At 37.9% G+C, this 19,637-nt stretch overlaps 1 protein-coding gene across 1 annotated transcript in view; it reads right to left on the reverse strand.

Annotated features, from left to right (window-relative positions):
* Nucleotides 1–19,637, reverse strand: part of ENPP6 (ectonucleotide pyrophosphatase/phosphodiesterase 6) — a 118,269-nt gene that overhangs the window by 33,336 nt on the left and 65,296 nt on the right. The window lies entirely within an intron of this gene.

Genomic DNA, 19,637 nt, shown 5'->3' on the forward strand with positions numbered 1-19,637 from the left:
TGGCCTTAGCTTCACTGCCCCGGTCCCTGGGACAAATAGAAGTAGTTGCTCTGAGAGAGAGACACAAACCTTATTATCAAAATACAGGGCAGGAGAGGGATGAGCCAGCCTCAGTTTTAGTGGAGTACTATTGGGTACCTACTCTGAACTGGTCACTGTGTTCAGACATAGCAGAAACAAAAATGGGTCAGTCAGCATCTCCATCCTGGAGCATCCCAGAGTCTAGCGGGAGGAGGCATACAGGAAAACAGTGTCATTTGTGAAGTCTAAAATGACATACACTTGCTGGTGCAGGGCATTTACTTCAGGGATTATTTCTTCCTGGAAGCCTTCCTTGAATCTCCAGGTTGGGCTCAGTCCCATTTGGCCAGTGTGTCTGGGGATGGAGGTAGGGAAGAAAGGGACATCCCAAGCAAAGAGAGTAGCAGAAGCAAAAGTTCAGAGATGAATAACAGTAAGGTATGCGTGGAGACCTGTATGCAAAAGAAAGTTCCAGACAAGGGGTGCCCCTCCCCCACGGGGCTCAAACACACGAACTATGAGATCATGACCTGAGCCGAAGTTGGGCACTTAACTGACTGAGCCACCCAGTGTCCCAATGCTGCCTACTTTTTGAATCACTGAGTTCTTTTTCTCTCCAGCATTGTCCTCAGCTTTCTGCAGCTTTGCTGATGGCTCAGAGCCTGGAGCCTGCTTCCGATTCTGTCTCCTTCTCTGCCCCTCCCCCACTTATGCTCTCTTTCTCTCTCTGCTCCTCCCCTGCTTGTGCTCGCTTTCTCAGAAATAAATAAAGAAACATTTAAATGTTAAAAAAAAAAAAAAAAGTAGCATAAACTTTCTATGTAAAGAACAGAGAGCTATATACTGGACAAATTCCAAAGCCTGCTAAAGAGATAATCCTTATCTTCCCTCATGACACTTGTAACTAGTGGCAAATTAAATCTAAAGCTTCAAAAACTCCCAGATCCAGCTCAACTACAGATGAGAATGACTTAGCCTCCACTCTAAAGGCCTGACATAGGAAGAGGCATGAACTTTTTCAGGGAAAATATCATTTGCTATTGTTCTTTCTCACAAAATGCTTGGCATATAATAAAAAAAGCACGAGATGTACTAAGAAGCAGTAAAATGTGCGTCATAATTAAGAGAAAAACATTCAACAGAACCAGATCTATAGATGTCACAAATGTTGGCCAGAAAGGGTAAACATAAAAGAAATTTCTTTAAGAGATTATTGACTATATAAAGCAAAATTAAAAACAATATATTACGGGGTTTACAATATATGTTTAAGTAAAATAGATGACAATAAGAATATAAAGAGTGTATAAGTAGACCAATGGCATTATAAAATTTAAAAACTCTACTTTCGGGGCGCCTGAGTGGTTCAGTTGGTTGAGTGTCCAACTTCGGCTCAGGTCATGATCTCGCGGCCAGTGAGTTCGAGCCTCGCGTCAGGCTCTGTGCTGACAGCTCAGAGCCTGGAGCCTGTTTCAGATTCTGTGTCTCCCTCTCTCTCTGACCCTCCCCCGTTCATACTCTGTCTCAAAAATAAATAAACGTTAAAAAAAATTTAAAAAAAACCAACTCTATTTTCATTGTGAAGTAACACAATAGTATTTCAAGGTAGAACATGAATAAGTTAAGGATGCATGTTGGTGGAGTAACCATTAGAAAAAAAAAACAATAAAATCTGGAATCAATAGTGAAAATACAATAAAATTCTATAAGTATTCAATTAATGGAAAAGAATAAAGGAAACAAACAACAGAGGAATAAAAACAGTTAAGACAAATTAAAAATAATGCAAACATGGTAGGCTTAAACCCAACCATATCAATAATCACATCAAATGTAATTGAATTAAACACTTTGTTTAAAAGGCACAGATGGTCAGACTGGATTAAAAATTAAGACCCAAATATATACAATCTGTAAGAGAAAAAAAATTTTAAATATAAATACACTGGTTAAAAAGAAAGGGCTGGAAAAAATTTATACCATGCAACAATAAGTATAAGCAGCTGATACAGTTATACATCAAAATAAATGTTTATAAAATATCAACTGGAGATGAGAAACTGGAAGTTTTATAATTTTCTGCTGGGAGAGTAAAATGATACAGCCACTTTATACACTTGTTCACCAGTTTCCTATAAAGTCAAATATACATTACCCAATGAACCAGCAATTTCGCCCCCTAGGAATTTACATAAGAGGAATGAAAACATATGTCCACAAAACGACTTGTACAGGGGCGCCTGGTGGCTCAGTCGGTTAAGCATCCAACTTTGGTTTAGGTCATGATCTCACCATTAGTGAGTTTGAGCCCCACATTGTGCTGTCTGCTGTCAGCACAGAGACCACTTTGAATCCGCTGTTCCCCTCTCTCTCTTGTCCCTACCCCACCCTCTCTCTCTCTCTCTCTCTCAAAAATAAATATTAAAAAAAATTGTATGAAAATGTTCATAGTAGCATTAGTTATAATAACTTCAAACTGGAAATAACCCAAATACACATAACAGGAGAATGGAAAACACTTTTTGATATATTTCTGCTATGAAATACTACTCAACAGTGAAAAGCAATACACCACTGATACATGCCACACAGGGAGTGTAACTCAAAAATCTTACAATGAATGAAAGAAGGCAGACATGAAAGAGTATGTATGGTGTGATTCCACTTACATGAAGCCTGAGAACAGACAAAACAAATCTATGACAATACAAATCAGGAAACATTTGCTTCTGGGGATGGGGAGTGGTTGACTAGAAGGAGGAATGACTATGGAAACATTTTTGTATCTTGATTTGGGTGGTCGTTACACAGGCACGCAAGTTTGAAAGTGCACCAAACTGTACTTTTATGATCTGCCTATTTTATTGTATGTAAGTTATATCTAAAAAATTAAAGTAATGATACATCTTAATGGAGTAACTTTATTGTGCATAATATTATATTGAGATGTGAACAGTGCTGAATAAAGATGGTATTGGACAAAGATTAATAATAATAAAAATCTATTATGGACTGGCTGCTATGTACCAGTGTTAACGTACTTTAGTTGGTATAATAAACCTTATGAACCCTGTAAGCTGATAGGGCCTTCAGTTTACACACAAGGAAGTGAGTCAGAAAAGTAAAGACAGTTGCCCGCTGTCACAGGGCAAGTGTGAGAAAGAGCTAACATTTGAATCTAGTTTTATATGACTCTGAAGCTTTAGGTATTAGTTTAAAATGGTATCTGGCAATTTCACACATACAAGGACAGAAATTATGCTTTCCTTATTGTTTTTTAAAATTTATTTTATTTATTTATTTATTTTAAATAAGAAATTTATTGTCAAATTGGTTTCCATACAAAGTGCTCATCCCAACAGTTGCCCTCCTCAATACCCATCACTCACCCTCCCCTCCCTCCCACCCCCCATCAACCCTCAGTTCGTTCTCAGTTTTTAAGAGTCTCTTATGTTTTGGCTCCCTCCCTCTCTAACTTTTTTTTTTCCTTCCCCTCCCCCATGGTCTTCTGTTAAGTTTCTCGGGATCCACATAAGAGTGAAAACATAAGTCATTCTCTGTATGACTTATTTCATTTAGCATAACACTCTCCATTTCCATCCACGTTGCTACAAAGGGCCATATTTCATTCTTTCTCATTGCCACGTAGTACTCCATTGTGTATATAAGCCACAATTTCTTTATCCATTCATCAGTTGATGGACATTTAGGCCCTTTCCATAATTTGGCTATTGTTGAAAGTGCTGCTATAAACATTGGGGCCCAAGTGCCCCTCTGCATCAGCACTCCTGTATCCCTTGGGTCAATTCCTAGCAGTGCTATTGCTGGGTCATAGAGTAGATCTATTTTTAATTTTTTGAGGAACCTCTACACGGTTTTCCAGAGCGGCTGTACCAGTTTGCATTCCCACCAAGAGTGCAAGAGGGTTCCCGTTTCTCCACATCCTCGCCAGCATCTATAGTCTCCTGCTTTGTTTATTTTCGCCACTCTGACTGGCATGAGGTGGTATTTCAGTGTGATTTTGATTTGTATTTCCCTGATGAGGAGCGATGTTGAGCATCTTTTCATGTGCTTGTTGGCCATCCGGATGTCTTCTTTAGAAAACTGTCTATTCGACACTTCTCTAAAGAAGACATCCGGATGGCCAACAGGCACATGAAAAGATGTTCAGCATCGCTCCTTATCAGGGAAATACAAATCAAAACCACACTCAGGTATCACCTCACGCCAGTCAGAGTGGCCAAAATGAACAAATCAGGGGACTATAGATGCTGGAGAGGATGTGGAGAAACGGGAACCCTCTTGCACTCTTGGTGGGAATGCAAATTGGTGCAGCCGCTCTGGAAAGCAGTGTGGAGGTTCCTCAAAAAATTAAAAATAGACCTACCCTACGACCCAGCAATAGCACTGCTAGGAATTTATCCAAGGGATACAGGAGTACTGATGCATAGGGGCACTTGTACCCCAATGTTCATAGCAGCACTCTCAACAATAACCAAATTATGGAAAGAGCCTAAATGTCCATCAATTGATGAATGGATAAAGAAATTGTGGTTTATATACACAATGGAATACTACGTGGCAATGAGAAAAAATGAAATATGGCCTTTTGTAGCAACATGGATGGAACTGGAGAGTGTGATGCTAAGTGAAATAAGCCATACAGAGAAAGACAGATACCATATGGTTTCACTCTTATGTGGATCCTGAGAAACTTAACAGGAACCCATGGGGGAGGGGGAGGAAAAAAGAAAAAAAAAAGGGAAAAAAAAAAAAAAGAAAAAAAAAAAAAAAAAAAAAAAAAAAGAGGTTAGAGTGGGAGAGAGCCAAAGCATAAGAGACTGTTAAAAACTGAGAACAAACTGAGGGTTGATGGGGGGTGGGAGGGAGGAGAGGGTGGGTGATGGGTATTGAGGAGGGCACCTTTTGGGATGAGCACTGGGTGTTGTATGGAAACCAATTTGACAATAAATTTCATATAATAAAAAAAAAAAAGAAAACTGTCTATTCATGTTTTCTGCCCATTTCTTTACTGGATTATTTGTTTTTTGGGTGTGGAGTTTGGTGAGTTCTTTACAGATTTTGGATACTAGCCCTTTGTCTGATATGTCATTTACAAAGATCTTTTCTCATTCCGTTGGTTGCCTTTTAGTTTTGTTGATTGTTTCCTTTGCAGTGCAGAAGGTTTTTATCTTCATGAGGTAAAATGGCTTTTAATTCCCTTGCCTTTAGGAAGGGAATTTTTATTAAGTAAAGTACTTATTTTATCAAGTAAGAAATTGCTGCAGCTAAGGTCACTGAGGTTTTTTCCCACTTTCTCCTCTAGGGTTTTGATGGTTTCCTGTCTCACACTCAGGTCCTTTATCCATTTTGAGTTTATTTTTGTGAATGGTATAAGAAAGTGGTCTAGTTTCACTCTTCTGCATGTTGCTGTCCAGTTCTCCCAGCACCATTTGTTAAAGAGACTTTTTTCCACTGGATATTCTTTCCTGCTTTGTCAAAGATTATTAGTTGGCCATACTTTTGTGCGTCCAATTCTGGAGTCTCAGTTCTATTCCATTGGTCTATGGGTCTGTTTTTGTGCCAATACCATGCTGTTTTGATGATGACAGCTTTGTAGTAGAGGCTAAAGTCTGGGATTGTGATGCCTCCTGCTTTGGTCTTCTTCTTCAAAATTACTTTGGCTATTCAGAATCTTTTGTGGTTCCATGCTTTCCTTATTGTTAAGATTTACTGAAGCTTACTGAGAAATAAGTCAAAATAAATAAATAAACATTTATATTTTAATACTTCATAATGTTGTAAATTTTAGGCTAACATAACACCCTGAGTCACATTTGATCCCTTTCTGCTTGAAGGGACCACATACAGTTTAAATTTCAATAGAATGAAATTCTTCAAGAATGAAGACAATGAAATGGCAAAATACAGTTAAATCTAAGTAATAAATATTTACTAATGTAGCTATGTGAAAATATTTTATTGGAAAAGGAAGTGCATATTTTTTTAAGTTAATGTAATAATCTGGATCTAAAGTTCTAAATTATGTCAACAAAAATTGGGGGAGAGTTCCAGGGAAGGAAGGCAAAGCATTTTCATTGTTGTTGGAAGGAAGGGACGGAAATTTATAATGTTTCATTCTAGACACTGACCTAAAGATTGGAATATAAAGCTTGGAAGCTGGGGGCACCTGGGTGGCTCAGTTTGTGAAGCATCCAACTTCGGCTCAGGTCATAATATCGTGGTTTATGAGTTCAAACCCCACTTTGGGCTCTGTGCTGACAGCTCAGAGCGTGGAGCCTTCTTTGGATTCTGTGTTTCCCTCTCTCTCTCTGCCCCTCCTCTCTCTCTCCTCTCTCTCTCAAAAATAAATAAAACATTTTAAAAAAAGGTTGGAAGTTGTATGTGCATAACTTCCAAATCACTAAAGGAATAAAAAAGAAGCATATAAAAATAATCTAATATCAAAATAGATGAAACACGAAAAAGATTTAAAAAAGGAAATATCCAGGAAGCACTAATACAGAAAGCATAATAAAAGGGAAAAACAAATATATTAGCTTCAAAATAAATGTGAATGGATAAACACTTTTTAAAAAATTTTTGTAATGTTTATTTATTTTTGAGAGAGAGGAGTGCAAGCAGGGAAGGCTCAGAGAGAGAGGGAGACACAGAATCTGAAGCAGGCTCCAGGCTCCAACCTGTCGGCGCAGAGCCCAATGTGGGGCCCGAACCCACGAACCAAGAGATCATGACCCGAGCTGAAGTCGAAAGCTTAACTGACTGAGCCACCCAGGTGCCCCGAATGGATTAAACTCTGAAAGATTGTGAAGATTGAAGCAAGAAACAAAATCCAACTATAAACTACTTAAAAATTTACACTTGAAATAAAATGGCACAGAAAGGTTAGATATAAAAGAGTGAACAAAACCCAACCCCCAACCCAAAAATTAACACCCCAAAGGTAGGTCTCAAAACCCTGAAATAGCTATAAATCTTCATTAACAGTTTAGAATGTGTATGCTTGGGGCGCCCGGATGGCTCAAGCAGTTATCTCCCTTTCTCTCTGTGCCCTTCCCCAGCTCACAGGTACATGCTCTCTCACTCTCTCTCTCTCAAAATAAACAAACTTAAAAAAAAAAAAATGAATGTATGTTTGTTAAGAGGGGAGATCTTAAAAGTTCCCATAAGAAAAATATAATTTGTAACTATGTGTGGTGATGGCTGTTAGCTAGACTAATGATTGTGATAATCATTTCACTATATATGTATCAAATCATTCTGTTGTATACCTGAAACTCGAAATTTTACATTTCAATGATATCTCAATAAAAAATAAATAAACATAAAAAAGAATGGGCATGATTGTTTATATATCATTAATATACACAACACACACACAGTAACTAGTCTTGGGAAAATAAAGTGCAAAATTGAAATCTTGGTTGAAGATTTCAATGAAGCTCAAGAAAGAAAGAATAAATGATATCTAAGATATAGGTATATAAAGACATAGAAGATTTGAATGTTAATAAGCTAGATTCAACAGACAATGAAAATTTTATCTTCTTGTTGTAGAATATTATTATCAAACTTAACAGAAAAACTGACTGTATTTTGGTCCACAAAGAAAATCTCAATAATTTCCAAACAGCAGAAATTTTATAGGCCACCATGCATATTATCTGACCAGAGGTAATGAAATTAGGAATTAATCATAACAGTTAACTAAAAATAAATCCAACTCCTTGTGAATGAAAAAGAAAACCCTTATGTAACTTGACATAAAGAGGAAATGAAACCTTCACTGAACCTTCACGCTAGGTATTAACCACAGTGAAAATTCTACATTTCAAAACTTCATGGGATGCGTTTTCATTTAGGTCAGAAGCAGATCAGGAATGTTGCCGTCACCACTGCAATTTATTACTGTTAGAAAACTTCTTAGCAGGGCAATTAACAAGAAATAGAAATAAATAAGGAGTGCTACAAATCAAAAGGCATGCGTGAAGAGTTCATCTATGGGAACATTTTTAAAACTTTTTGTTTGCAACTCGTGGCAAAATACTTATATTTCTTCATGATACAGTACAAAAACAGACTCACGGCAGAAACAGAAGTTTCACCCAACTATGAACAACGCACACTAATACTTTCTTGTTCTATTCTACTCTAGGTGTTTTTTTTAATACTGATTAGCAATCCATAAATTGATTTTACTGTCCACTATGGATCAAGACTTGTGTTTGGAAAACACTGATATGAGCCATGTACCTGAGTATTCCTGAATCCCTCCTGTCCTTTGAGAAGAAGTTTGTTAGGCAATATTCACACAATATTTATTGTATGCATGCTTCGCCTACCAAACCACTTCTAGGAACATATTCTAAGAAAGTTGTATATATAAGCATCTATATTATGCTGTTATTTATAATATAAGTTAAAAAGCAACTTAGGGGCGCCTGGGTGGCTCAGTCGGTTAAGTGTCTGACTTCGGCTCAGGTCATGATCTCACAGTTTGTGAGTTCGAGCCCCGCGTTAGGGTCTGTGCTGACAGCTCGGAGCCTGGAGCCTGCTTCAGATTCTGTGTCTCCTTCTCTCTCTCTCTGTCCCTCCCCCCACTCATGCTCTGTCTCTGTCTCTCAAAAATAAATAAATGTAAAAAAAAAATTAAAAATAAATAAATAAAGCAATTTAAATGTTTGAAAGTAGAGATGTGGTCAAATTATGGTATATCCATATAATGAAGTACCATGTAGGCATTAAAATCATTATGTCATTTGTATTTACTAGCATAATATTTTAGGTGAAAGGCTAGTAAATAGTATGTAAATGGATGATCTCATTTTTGAAAATATTTAAAGCATATTTGTGTCCAAAAAGAGAGAGGCAATGAATGTAATATGAATGTGGGAAATTAAAATAAGAAAATAAATTGAGTATAAGAAAAGGTAAATTTAGTGGCTGGTTTGGTAGACTCTTGTGGGCTAATTGAAGTCATTCTGAACTCCTTCCTCACTTTCCATCACTTTACGGTAGAAGGAGGAAAGCCTTCTTATTTCCCCAGAGCCCTTGGTGGCTAGGAATGGTCATGTGACCTAGTATCTCAGAAAACTGAGATCTGCTGAGGAGCTGAGGGTGGGAAGCTTTGCTTCCAGATGAAAGATAAAGTGCTTTGCTGGCACTGCCTCTTTCTGTCTTTTCCAGTTTGGAATGCAGGTTGTGATGACACAATCCTTGAGTCACAGAAGCCATCTTGAAACTATGAGGCAACATGTATTTCGTTAAAAAGTAAATATGTGAAAATGTAGCCAAAGGATATAACAATCCTGGGTTTTTTAAATGAGGTTGTTGGGGTGCCTCGGTAGCTTAGTCGGTTAAGCATCTGACTCTTGATTTCAGCTTGGGTCATGATCTCATAGTTCATGAGTTCAAGCCCCAAGTTGGGTTCTGGGCTGACAGTGCAGAGCCTGCTTGGGATTCTCTTTCCCTAGCTCTCTGCCCCTCCCCCACTTGCATGCATTCTCTCTCTCTCTCAAAACGAATAAACATTAAAATAAATAATTAAAATGAGGTTAAGCAGATGAACCACATAAAGTATTTCTTGTAACATGATACAAATGAATTCCCATGTGTGTGTCCATTGTTCAGTTAGCTAGATTTTCTATTACTTGCAGCAGACAACTCCTGACTCATTCAGAAGGATTGTGGTTGACATTAAATTATTGTTTACTGAATTGAACCAAGTTTATTAAAATAAATACGTTATTTTTTGTAATAGGAAACCAAAAAATGAATTTTTTACTGATAACTTCCAATTTACAGATCAGGACTATATATATATATATACAGTCCTTCTAATATACAGATTAGGACACAAAAATTCTATTGTATCCCTATCCAGTTTAAAAAAATTATAAACATTCATGTGCATGTTCTTTGATGCACTTAGGCCTGCATTTCTGTTGGAATATGTGTATGAGTAGAATTGCTAGATTTGGGGTATGCATATGCTCAAATTTATTAGATAATGCCAAAGAGTTTTTCAAAGTTCTTTTATTAGTTGGCTCCCATCAGCTCATTATGAGACTTCCAGTTGCCCCATCTGTGTCACCACTTGGATTTGTCAGTTTTTTTTAATTAACCATTTTCCATTTTGGCAGTTACACAGAGTTATCTCGTTGCAGTTTTATTTTGCATTTTTCTAAAAAACAATGATGGGGGCGCCTGGGTGGCGCAGTCGGTTAAGTGTCCGACTTCAGCCAGGTCACGATCTCGCGGTCCGTGACTTCGAGCCCCGTGTCGGGCTCTGGGCTGACGGCTCAGAGCCTGGAGCCTGTTTCCGATTCTGTGTCTCCCTCTCTCTCTGCCCCTCCCCCGTTCATGTTCTGTCTCTCTCTCTGTCCCAAAAATAAATAAATGTTGAAAAAATAAATAAATAAAAATAAATAAATAAAAAACAATGATGTTGAGTAACTTTACCTATGTTTAGTGACCACTGGAATACCCTGTTATGCTATTTTTTTCCTGTTTAAGGAATACTTTTCTTACCCAAGACCATGAGGATATTCACCTATGTTTTCTTCTAGAAGCTTTATGTTTTACATTTTACAGTTAGATCTACAATCCACCTGGAATTACCTAGAATTGGTAGGTAGAATTAATTCTACAATCCACCTGGAATTACCTAGAATTAATTTAATGGATAGTGTTAGATAGGAGTCTGGATATATATATATATGTATATGAATATATATATATGTATATGAATATATATGTATATATTCAATAGATCTTTCAAAATTTGTTGAAAAGATCATTTTTTGTTACTTCTCTAAAGTGTCTCCCTTGTCATAAATCAGGTATTGACTGTATATTTGTGGGGCTGTTTCAAGAATATCTAACCTTTAGTCTATTTGTCTACTCGTGTAAATACCATTTTGTGTTCATTTTTATAGTTTTAAATGTCTATATTTAATGGAGTAAATCCTCCAGTTTTTTTCATCTGACTTAAGATTGTTTTTGCTGTTCCTGATTCTGCATTTCCATATAAATTTCAGAATTGACCTGTCAATTTACACAAATGCATACACACAAACTGTTAGAATTTTGATGGCAACTACACTGAATCTATAGATCAACTTTGGGAAAACTGGTATCATATTAAGGCTTCCAATTCATTTACATAACATATTCCTCCACTTTTTAAGGTCTTTTTATATTTTTCTAAATAATTTTCTATGTAAAGTTCTCAAGCCATTTTTGTTAGATTCATTCCTTTATTTTTTGTGTTGATTCTATTGGAAATGATATTGGCTTTTAAATGGCATTTTCTAATTTTTTTCCCTAGCATATATAAATACAATAATTTTTAAATATTGACCTTATATCAAAAGACTTATTTCACTAACTCTAAAAGTGAGTGCTTTTGGATTTTTGCAGCAGCAGTCATCTGTGAATAATTACAATTTCTTTTTCTTTTTGTTTTAAAACTTTTACCCCTGACCTCCCCACCACATCTCCTAACTGGATTGGGCCTCTAAATATAATTTTGAATAGAAGTCATGGTAGAAGGCATCCTTATCTCATTACTGAACTCATTTACCAGCAACTATGATCTTTGCTATAAGGTTTTTGGTAGATAGTCTTGATCAGATTAAGGAGGTATTTTACTAGTTTCCCAAGTTTATTCTAATAAATTCCAGTTTAGTTTACTAAGACTTTTTTTATGAATTGTTGATATTTATCAAATAGTTTTTATTTATCTACTGAAATGATCAAATGTGTTTTTTTACTTTTATTCTGTTGCTGCTGTGAATAACATTGAGAGATTTTAAAATATTAAACCTATCTGTTATTCCTGTAATAAACCCAATTTGCTTGGCATGTATTATTCTATTTATGTATTGATTGATTCAGTGTATAAATTTCTTGTTTAGAATTTTTATATCTATGTTCATGAAAAAGATTATCCTGTAATTTGACTTAAAAAAATTTTTTTAAGCTTATTTATTTTGAGGGGGGCAGGGGAGAGAGAATCCTAAACAGGTTCCGTGTTGTCAGCATGGAGCTGGTCATGGGGCCTGATCTCATGAACCATTAACTCATGACCTGAGCCAAAATCAAGTGTCAGACTCTTAACTAATTGAGTCACTCAGGCACCCCTTGACTTTCTTTTAATATCCTTGCCACATTTTAGTATCAAGCCTATGCTGACTTTGTTATGGATGTGATTTATCATTATATATTCTCTGAAAGAGTTTGTGTAAGATTGGTGTTACTTTTCCCTTACATGTTTGAAAACTTCACTAGTGGAAGCATCTAATACTGGGGCATTTTGCTAAGGAAGGTTTTTAAAGATTTAACTTAAAAATAGATATAGAAGTATTCCAACTTTCAATTTCTTTTTGTCAGTTTTGGTAATTTTTCTCCAGCAATCTGTCTATTTCATTTACATTTTCAAATACATCGGCATAACATTTTTCATAACATTATTTTACTGGCTTTTTAATGTCTGTAGGTTCTAAGTTGATGCCCCCTTTTCCATTTTATTACTGGTTATTTTGTCTCCTCTTTTTATTTCTTGATAAGCCTTGTCAAGATTTCATACATTTAATTAGTTTTTAATTTAATTAAAAATTTTTTTTTAATTTACATCCCAATTAGTTAGCATATAGTGCAACAATGATTTCAGGAGTAGATTCCTTAGTGCCCCTTATCCATTTAGCCCATCCCCACTCCCACAACCCCTCCAAGTAACCCTCAGTTTGTTCTCCATATTTATGAGTCTCTTCTGTTTTGTCCCCATCCCTGTTTTTATACTGTTTTTGTTTCCCTTCCCTTATGTTCATCTGTTTTGCCTCTTAAAGTCCTCATATGAGTGAAGTCATATGATTTTTGTCTTTCTCTGACTAATTTCACTTAGCATAATGGAACTGGAGGGTATTATTAGGTTTTTCTTATAAGAACAAATGTGGCTTTATCAATTCTCTCTCTTGTATGTTTGGTTTCTACTTCACTTCTGCTCTTATTTGTTTTTCTCCATGTGATGGAATTTAATTTTCTTTGAGATGGAAACTTAGACTATTGATTTTCAGGCAATATTATCTAATACATGCATATGAGTATTAATTTCCTTTAAGGCATGAGTTTAGTTGCATTCCATTTATCCTGCTACATTATATGTAGTATTTTCACTAACCTTCCATTCAAGGTATTTCCTATATATTTCCACAGTACCTTCTTCTCCGAATCATGAATTATTTAGAAGTCTCTGATTGTTTTCCAAATATATGAAGATTTAAAATTTTCTTTCTGTTATTGACTATACTTAAATTATACTGTAGTTAGAGAACACATTCTGTATGATTTCACACTTTTCCAATTTGTTGAGAAATGCTTTATGACTAACATATGGTCATTTTTTACAAACGTTCCATGTGCACTTGAGAATAATGTGTATTCATCAGTTGTCGGGTGCAGTGTTCTGGTAATATCAAGTAGGTAAATATGTTAATTTTTTGTATAAATTTTCTATACCCTTCTAATTTTTTGTTCTCTTAATTTATCAGTTACTGAAAAAGAGGTCTTAAAATCTTTTAATATCATGAATTTACCAATTCTTTGGTTCTGTCAATTTTTGCTTTATTTATTTTGAGACTGTACAATTAGTAGCATTACAATTTAGAATTGTTACAGTTTCCTGGTGGATTGAGCCTTATATCAACATGAAGTGTCCTTTATTTTTTTTTAGTTTTTTTTTAATGTTTATCCATTTTTTGAGAGATAGAGAGACAGAGCACGAGTGAGGGAGGGGCAGAGAGAGAGGGAGACACAGAACCCGAAGCAGGCTCCAGGCTCTGAGCTCTCAGCACAGAGCCCGACGCAGGGCTCAAACTCACAAACTGAGATCATGACCTGAGCTGATGTCGGACGCTTAACTGACTGAGCCACCCAGGGGTCCCCTGACGTGTTCTTTATTTAAAAAATAGTCTAGAGGAGCCTGGGTGGCTCAGTCAGTTAAGCATCCGGCTTTAGCTCAGGTCATGATCTCATGGTTCATGAGTTCAAGTCTTGCATCAGGCTCTGTGGGGACAGCTTAAGGCCTGGAGTCTGCTTCAGATTCTGGGTCTCCCTCTCTCCGCCCCTCCCCTGCTTTCTCTCTCTCTCTCTCTCTCTCTCTCTCTCTCTCTCAAAAATAAATAAACATTAAAATAAAATATAGTCTAGGTTTTTAGTCTACGTTGACTCATAGTAGTATAGATGCACCAGCTCTCTCTTGGTTAGTTTTTTAAACTCATCTTTTAAAAATGCTATTACTTTGAACTCTTCCACATACTTACATTTAATGTAGGTCTTTTATAAGCAGCATATATCAGTTTTGGTTTTTGTCTTGTCTGATGGTAGTTTTTTTAATGTAAATATCTAAAGTTTCACATAGACAAAAAATGAAAAAAATCATAATTATACAGGTCAATGAATTCCTATGAAGTGAATGCAGCTGTGTAACCAGCACACGGACCAGGAGACAGAACATTACTGTCACACACCGGCACCTTCTTGTCCTTATTCTCCCAAGTGTAAACACTATTCTAACAATGTGGCTTAGTTTCACCTGCTTTTGAACTTTATGTAACCAGAATAACTCAGAGTAATTGGAATTGTAAAATGTTAGTAAAAAAGTAAACTTTTACATGTAATGTATTTACTGATATCTTTGTGTTTCAATCAGCCATCTAACTAACTGTCATGTATTCACTATACATTTGATAGTTTTTCTCTCCTTTCTTGATTTCTTTTCGACTAAGTATGGATTATTGTTGTTTGATTTCTCTGTCTTTATTAGCTTGCTATATATATATATATTTTTTTTTTAAGTTTATTTATTTTGAGAGTGAGAGGGTGAGTGGGGGAAGAACACAGAGAGAGGGAAAGAGAGAATCCCAAGCAGACTCTGTCAGTGCAGAGCCTGATGTGGGTTTTTTTCTCACAAACTATGAGATCATGACCTGAGTCAAAATCTAGAGTCAGACACTTAACTGACTGAGCCACTCAGGTGCCCCACTATTTATACATTTTAATTAATCTCTTCCTGGCATAGGGCTGATTTATTGAAGTCTAATACAAATTTGTACTTCTGTAACTTCCCAGAAAATACAAAGACATTTGAATACTTTGAATTTACATTTCTCCCGCCTTCTGTGTGTTTTAATTCTCTATGGATTTTTAATCCAAATGTTGTTGTTATTATTATTATTACTATTATTAATTTACTTGACCCTCCATATGTTGTCATCTTCTTCTAAAGAGTAAATGCTTTGCTTGTGATGGCCACCTAGGCCATGGGCAGACCATTTCAATCCACAGTGGGTAAAGATGATTCAAACCTCATCTCTTTTTTTTTTTTTTTTTTTCAACGTTTATTTATTTTTGGGACAGAGAGAGACAGAGCATGAACGGGGGAGGGGCAGAGAGAGAGGGAGACACAGAATTGGAAACAGGCTCCAGGCTCTGAGCCATCAGCCCAGAGCCCGATGCGGGGCTCGAACTCACGGACCGTGAGATCGTGACCTGGCTGAAGTCGGACGCTTAACCGACTGCGCCACCCAGGCACCCCTCATCTCTGTCTTTATGAAAGCTTCAGTCCTCAAAAAGTCTACACCCTTGCCCATGTCTAGCTCATTCTTATTGCTGAACTGTTGCCCTTTATTGTCCAACTAAAGTTCTGGGACATTTACTATGTCTCTTCTCCTTGGTGGGCTATGAACTTCAATTTTTGTCGCTTCTCTCATCCTATGAATCTGTCAAAAGCTCAGTTCAGTTTACTAGCCTCTCAACTGCTTTTGAGATCAGTATTTCACTAGAGAGGAGACATGGTACCAATTGCCAGATATACCTCCTTCTCTAGGTCTTGATATGTGTCTGATACATTATGCACGTACACATACACCCATAGTCCAGCGGCTTTTCTAATTGCTGCTGGAGATAAGAGTTATTTCAGATGCAACTCAGCCTGTCATCGTGCCAAGTGAAACACCAAATTTCAATAAATAATTTTTAAACATAAAAAGTTCCATTTTATTAGAAATGCACCTCACAATGAAAGGAATAGGGATGCTTTTCAAAATCAATTTATATATCCATGGATGAATATGACTGATCTCTAGAATAAGACAAGTTCAGAATCCATTCTATTCTTATTTGTTAAGTCGAAGTACTAAGAGAGTTGTTCACGTAAATAAGTAGATGGAAATAGACATCGTTTGTTGTACCAATGTCATTTAATTCTTTGAACTGCTGCCTTGCTTGAATGCCAACCTTCACATAGTGATCTACCATCATGAATTTTGAAATAATGTTTCATCTGACAACTCAATTAAGTTTTTCCTAAATAATTTTAAAGCATGCAGAGGAAAATACTTGATTTTTTTTAAGTTTTATTGTTTTATCACTAGATGTATTCACTTTCTCAACACCGACACCAATATTTTGAACTGTCCCTTTATCTGGTACCTGGAGGTTTTCATGTGCCAGAGCAATGCACCTTAGTAAGGTTCTGGATGGCTGAGGGATATTCCTTTCTTAGGTAAAGTATGGAAAGGGCATGTTTTTCATCAAGCCAATATTTTCAATGCACTTGGAACTTTAGGATCTTAGAACTGATTTCCTTAAAAGCAACCTTGTCCTTGTAAACCCCTAGGAACCCGACGTGAAGAACCCTGAACTAGGAAACCAGGCAGCAGTAGCTCTACTCTAAGGAAACTGTAATGTTCTGAAAGCAGCTGGGCATAAAGCGGTGTGGGGAGTATGACTGACGGTTGTATAATTTATTCTCTTTTGGGTTGTCCCACAACTGAAGCTCTGTGAGCAGAGGGAGAGGAAGAACTTTCATAAGCAGAGCAAATGGGGCATTACAATTTGCTATCTGTTCAGGTAATCAGAGAGCCAAATGATAGGGTGAAAGGATCATAGCTCAACCCATCAGAGATACCCTGAATCCAAGTCCTGCAAACAGTACATTTCGATAGAAGCTATGTACCTTCATGTGCCCCTGAGAAGGGATTAAACTAGCACCCAGGTGGACAGAAACAGGGGCAAGTGTAATCTTTCTGCCCTGTCCATCCAGAATGGTCTCTTCTTGGTGAGATCTCAGAAGGCAGACACATTCACCCTACTTCTAATCTCATAACCCAGAATGAATAAACGACTGGCAAAGGAAACAGCTAGCAAGAAAGGACAGCCACAATGCAGTGTAACGTGAAATTGGTGACACTTGTAGGTTTAAGGAGAGCAAGGCTCATTATTCCTAGGTGAATTAGTGTAGGTACTTTGCTTTGTTTTCGTTAGTCTTTATCTGAGGGAAATCAGCAGACTGGTGGTGGGGGTGCTGTGTGGATCCCACGAGATGGTTCTCTAATCAGGAGTCTATGGGCCCTTTCTGGATTGATCACGTGCTCAATTTGTGAAAGTGGGTATGTTGCTCCAGCTCTGAGTCTGCTTCCTCCAGTCCACTTCCATGGCTTCAGGGGGAGCATGGAATCTGGGCAACCGAAGTCACTGCAGGTCGCCTCAACGTGACTGAGGAAAGCAGGATTTCTGGATCTCGGCATTGGGATGCAGGGAAACAAAGGCAATGGCCTGGATCTCACAGTCTGAAAGATCAACCGGGAGCTATGGAGTAAGATTTTGGTTTCACAAATGCTCTGAGGGCATGTTTTGGCTTTACTCCATCTTGTTTCCTCACTGTTCCCAGGGACCTTTGAAAGGAATTGCCCTTAATTAGGGTTCATTTTCTAGGACTTCATCTTATCTCTGCCTAGACCCCACCTTCCTGCTGGATATTCCCACCTCAGGCTGGGTGAGAATCTCCTTCTACAACCTAATAAAAACATCTGGAGTAGAAAATACAGAGTTGAAGGGAACTTAAAGGGCAAAGAGGGCCACCACTAAGCCCATGCTTGATTTCTTTAAAAAGGCATTTCTTTTTAAAAACACTTAACTGCCATCCAACAGCAACTTATTTGAATATACCTGTTTTGTCACGATCACACTTGACTGCCACAGCCCAAAACATTGTCAAAATAAATATGCAAGTCACGATGTCTAGAATGTGAGCGATGTCCCCCCGGATGTGGCATCCTAGCACAGCTCAGGGCTTTCAGAGCCGTCCGTGGCAGGCGTACATCAAAACCCTTTAATTTTACGGGGCGCCTGGGTGGCGCAGTCGGTTGGGCGTCCGACTTCAGCCAGGTCACGATCTCGCGGTCCGTGAGTTCGAGCCCCGCGTCAGGCTCTGGGCTGATGGCTCAGAGCCTGGAGCCTGTTTCCGATTCTGTGTCTCCCTCTCTCTCTGCCCCTCCCCCGTTCATGCTCTGTCTCTGTCCCAAAAATAAATAAACGTTGAAAAAAAAAAAAAATTAAAAAAAAAAAAAAAAAAACCTTTAATTTTACAAAGAAAACAAGGGTCTCAGATGGGAGAAGTGAATGTCCCAGGGTCTCCCTGCCAGCTAGTAATCATCTCTCCTGGCCGTGGTACATTTCTACAACACACACTGCTTTCCAGAATGATCCTTGCTTCCTGGCAACTCTCTCCAAGGACCACCAAGTTGAGCCCATAAAAAAAATCACATTTCTCCAACTTCCAAGAGCGTGGGTCTTGCCTTCTAAGTGCAGCCGTTTGCCAACTTTGACACATACTGTAACAATAACCCTTGTGAGCTGCATTTTATGTGATAGGAGGCAGGTGTACAACTGTTGAATACATGTCTCAAGAGAGCTTATTAAAACAGCTAAGCCAATTAACTCTCTTAGAAACATGTAACCTTTTCCAGGAAAATACATCTGAGGCACAGGAACTTGTGGGAACAAGTCCTTAGGGAAAGCATGGCCTTTGATCTCAGAGACCCTGTGCCCAGAGTTGGCCTGGCCCACAGAGCTAGGAGACCTCTGGTGGCCATTCTCTTCTGATGTAGGGAGAGGACGGTGGGCTGGCCTTAGCACAGGATGCTGCCGAAGATGGTTTTGTGTGCAGGGGTAGAGAGCAAGCCCGGGAGACAAATGAGATGAGAAACAACTCATCCATTAGAGAGGATTCCAAAAACTCAACTGAAAATGACTCACTGGGCATAAAAAGTGACTAATGGGAAACCAAGGTGAGAAGGAATGTATGCCTAACCCAAGCTGAGTCTGCGCGTTAGGAAGGCGGTGGTGAAACCACAGCAAGGCATAATGAAGCCAGAGGTGGAGCTTTAATCTCTGCATCTGTTAGTTAGCTTTAGACGGGGAAAATCTCTGGCCCAGGGTCAAGGACTGCACTCCTCCCAAGTGGGATCAGGTGAGGAATGAATGACCACTACTGGAACGACACCCCTGGGACCCCCTCATATAAACTATCAGCTCTGGGTCTGGGGCACAGGTTTCAAGATGATCTAAATATTGCAATGATTACATGATTACAGTGACATCACGATCCCCCCAAAGGAAGCCATCTGACTTCTGTAGCACATGATATTCCCAAACAAAGTCTCCTCCTCTGAACAGGCGCTTTCCTGGCATTTAGATCGCAGCAGACTGGACCTACTTAGGATGCAAGATGCTGACAAGCCCTTTACTGCACA

This window comes from Leopardus geoffroyi, chromosome B1, assembly GCF_018350155.1.
Source record: "Leopardus geoffroyi isolate Oge1 chromosome B1, O.geoffroyi_Oge1_pat1.0, whole genome shotgun sequence".
NCBI classification, from domain to species: Eukaryota; Metazoa; Chordata; class Mammalia; order Carnivora; family Felidae; genus Leopardus; species Leopardus geoffroyi.